This window comes from Mandrillus leucophaeus, unplaced genomic scaffold (assembly GCF_000951045.1).
Source record: "Mandrillus leucophaeus isolate KB7577 unplaced genomic scaffold, Mleu.le_1.0 Scaffold89, whole genome shotgun sequence".
NCBI lineage: Eukaryota > Metazoa > Chordata > Mammalia > Primates > Cercopithecidae > Mandrillus > Mandrillus leucophaeus.
The window spans coordinates 1,005,273-1,009,459 of record NW_012109696.1 but is presented as its reverse complement, the minus strand read 5'-3'; positions in this window follow the sequence as shown (position 1 = coordinate 1,009,459).

The following is a 4,187-nucleotide window of genomic DNA, read 5'->3' as shown; positions in this document are numbered from 1 at the left end:
AAAAAAAAAAAAAAAAAAGACGTGTGCAGATGTGAAATGTTCTCTTCCCTCTGCAGTGTGTACCATTTGTCATCATCTAGTGATGGATTTGCAGGTTCTCAAAGAACTCTGCTCAGGAACAATAGAAAATAGCCCATAAACATGAGATAAAACTCACCCAAAAGTTCTCCCTTCAACAACAAAAAAAGAAAATTGGTTCCTCCCTTATCCCAGATGCTCACAGCATTACCCACCAGGAAGGGAAGGATGCTGTGTTTGGTTTTCAGGGTGACCATTTAGCTTTTCTACAGCACAGCTCCCAAACCTCCCCCATCATAACAATGCCTCTCATTTCCTGTGACCTCTTCCTGCTGGACAGGTCTGCAGCTCCTTGTAGTGTGTGAGGGTTAATTTTATGTGTCAACTTGATTGGGCTACATGGTGCCCAGATATTTGGTCAAACTTTATTCTGGGTGTGTCTATGAGGGTGCTTTGGAATGAGATTAATATTTAAATTAATAAACTGAGTAAAGGGGATTGCCCTCCCTAATGTGGTGAGCTTCATCCACTGAAGGCCAGAATAGAACATAATGGCTGATTCTTCCTTGAGTAGGAGAGAATGTTTCCTGCCCGATGACCTTCAAATTGGGTTGCCAGTTTTTTCTTGCTTTTGGACTCTGAGCCCAGCTTGCTAACTGCAGATCATTAAATACATATAAGCTCTATGTGTACACACACATATGCCCTTACATTTGACCCTTGAACAACATGGGCTTGAACTTCATGGGTTCACTTACACTCAGATTTGCTTCTACTTCTACCACCCCTGAGACAGCAAGACTAATCCTTCTCTTTCTCCTTCTTAGCCTACTCAATGTGAAGACAATGAGGATGAAGACCTTTATGATGATCCATTTCCACTTAATGAATAGTAAATATATCTTGTGTTCCTTAAGATTTTCTTAATAAAATTTTCTCTAGCTTACTTTATTGTAAGAATACAATATATAACAAATGTATCATACAAAATATGTGTTAATCAGCTATGTTTTTAGTAAGGCTTCAGGTCAAAAATACGTTACTAATAGTTAAGTTTTTTGGGAGTCAAAAGTTTTGGAAGGTCAACAGTTATAAACAGATCTTCAGCTTCTCAGAGTTTGACTCCCCTAACCCCCTCATTGTACACACACACACACACACACACACACACATACATGTATATATATCTTATTGGTTTTGATTCTGTTTCTCTGGAGAACCCTAATAGAGAGCATCGGCAATCTCTTCATTACATGGCTTCAGAACAACTCAGGCTGGGTCATGGCCTGCAGAGTGCCAGTGAGCTCACAGCAGCCTCTGAGAATGCTGGGTGGGAAGTCAAAACATGTGTATTCTCATCCAGCTCCACCACCTCCTCCTTCTTGATGGGTGATCACCTTTCTGGGCCTCACTGTTCCATCACTAATAGGAAAGAGTGAGAGAAATAATTCCTCATGTCCTTTCATTTCTAGCATTTTATCTAAGTGTCATTAAGGCTGGACCCTGGTCTGTCATGTCCACTGCCTATTATCAAATGGCTGGCACAACGTCTGGACACGGTAGGTGCTCAGCGAGAAGTTGTTTAATGAATAGAGGAAGGAATACTTGGATGGATGATTGGATAAAGAGATGGATGGATGGATGGATGGATGGATGGATGGATGGATGGATGGATGGATGAATGGATGGACGGTTGGATGGATGCTTGGGTGGATGGATGATGGATGGAAGGGTGGATGGTTGGATGGATGGATGAATGGATGGACGCTTGGGTGGATGCTTGGGTGGATGGATGATGGATGGAAGGATGGATGGTTGGATGGATGATGGATGGATGGATGGTTGGATGGATGTTTTGGTGGATGGATGATGGATGGATAGATGGATGGATGACTGGGTGGGTGGATGGCTGGATGGATAGTTGGGTGGATGAACGGATGAGTGGCTCAATGAAGCTGGTTACTCTATACCCTTGTTCTTTTATTTGTTCTCATCATACTCCGGTGTTTCAAATTGATACATTGTGATCCCCAGTAGATCTAGTTGGCACCTGTCAATAAGAGTAGTGATTGTCATGCACATATGCTGCTATATACCTGTACAAGTGCCTGAGTTTATAGTACAGAGTGAGGATGGGGAAGTGGTGAACAGAGACTGGACATGGGCCATGTTCCATTCACAGTTCTAAGCAAGTGAGCACAGAATTTGAAACTTTCTGGTGTAGACGTTCTTCTGAGCCAGTCTAGCTAGGAAGAGAGCTTCTCAGCAGCTGAGTTTTCCTAGGACTTCCCTGGTTCTCCTACCTATCAGAAGCTAGTCCTGAGGGATCCCAGTCTTGGACTTCCCCAGTAGCAGAAATACTGGTCAGGGCCAGCCTTAGATTTATCCTGGTCTACGAGCACTTATGAGCTCACTTATGGCAACTGTTTGTTCTCCAGCTTTATTGCAGGATGTGTTGATCCACAGAAGTTGTTTTCCAGTCCACAAAAATCTTAAAGTTTAAACAAAACTTTAAGAGTTTTAGCCATCTTTGATAAAAGCACTGAAATATGGGTGCACATTACCATACTTTTGAGTAAAGAACTCTGCCTTAGTTATAAACACCACAGTAACTCAGTGTGAGCTTCAGGAGTGGGAGTTGTCCTAGCACTGCCCAGACCCCTCACAGGTGATGTGCTGGTGTGTGCCAAGCAATTTCCTCAGCATGCAGATGGCTATGAGCTTTTGCGTTCTTGGCCTGCATTAGATAGTTCCGAGCTGCTCTCATCTCTTGTTGCGGCCCTAGGTCTTAATCTACCAAGTCTGATCCATTCTGATTTTTTGCGTCCAGCCTGTGGCAGCCTGGAAAAGCAGTTTGCAACATTTGTTGGAAATTTATCAAAAGCCACAGTCTTAAACAGGCTCTGAGTAAGAGTTGGAGAGACTCTTCCACATTAAAAATACACACACAAACAAGCATTAGCAGGCGGACACTGTGACCTCTAGTTTACTTGCTTGAGAATTTTTTTGCACACACCTTTGAGTTCAACACTGTATTCCAGCAGACCATAATCCCTGACAGTATAATGTTTCAGGGGCCTGAACTCATTCACAAAATATAACCATTCGCTCATCCTACAAGTATTCACTGAATGTTTATGTGGCAGACACTATTCTAGGAGCTGAGAGCCCTGCAAAGACAAAGCTCCTGCATGATGGAACTTACATTTTAGCAGGAAGGACAACAAAAGAGTGAAACATACACAAATAAATATAACAGTTTATAACTAGGTAACCATAAGTGCTCTGAAAAACAAAACAGAGCAAGGGGAAAAAGAGAGAGGCTTGAACAGGGAAGACCTCTCTGAGAAGGCAGCACGTCAGCAGGGACTACACTAACAAAAGCAATGGCAGCTCATGTGAATGTTCGAAGAAACAGCTTTCAAGGCCAAGGGAAGAGCAAAAGCAAAGAATCCACCTTGGAAGACGCAGAGCATGTTCCAGGACCATGAAGAAGGCCAGTGTGTTACAGCAGGATACGTGAGGAGGACAGGGGAAGAGCATGCAGAAGGGACAGCCTGGCCACGTAGGGTTTTTGGGGGCCACCTAGGGAATTGGGCCACCATTGCACAGCCACGTGCAAACTGAAGGCATCAGTGTGGGGGGCTGAAGTATGAGGCCTTTGCTGGATCCAGACAAGAGATGATTGGAGCTTGGATACTGCAGCAAATGGAAGTGGAGGGACAGTGGGACTGTGGACATACCTTGAAGGGAGAGTCAACAGGATTTGCCAGTGGAGACAAAGAAGACTCAAGGATATGAATTTCTACCAAAGTAACCTTCTCGACAAAGCAGATTTGGGGTCCAATAAGTTATAACCTTTATATGGAAATGCCAGGACTGGATTCTCAGCCCTGGCCCTGCCTACATTTTGCACTGGATAGTTCTTTGTTGTGTGAGACTCTCTTGTGCACAGTACAATGTTTAGCAGCATCCCTGGCTTCTACCCATTTGCTGCCAGTAGCACATCTCCCCTCCAATTATGACAATCAAAAATATCTCCAGACATACATGGATGTTCATAGCGGCACTATTTGCAAGAGCCAAGGGAAAGAAATACTTCAAATGCCCATCTATGGATAAGTGGGGAAACAAATTGCAGTCTATCCATACAATAGACTATGATTCAT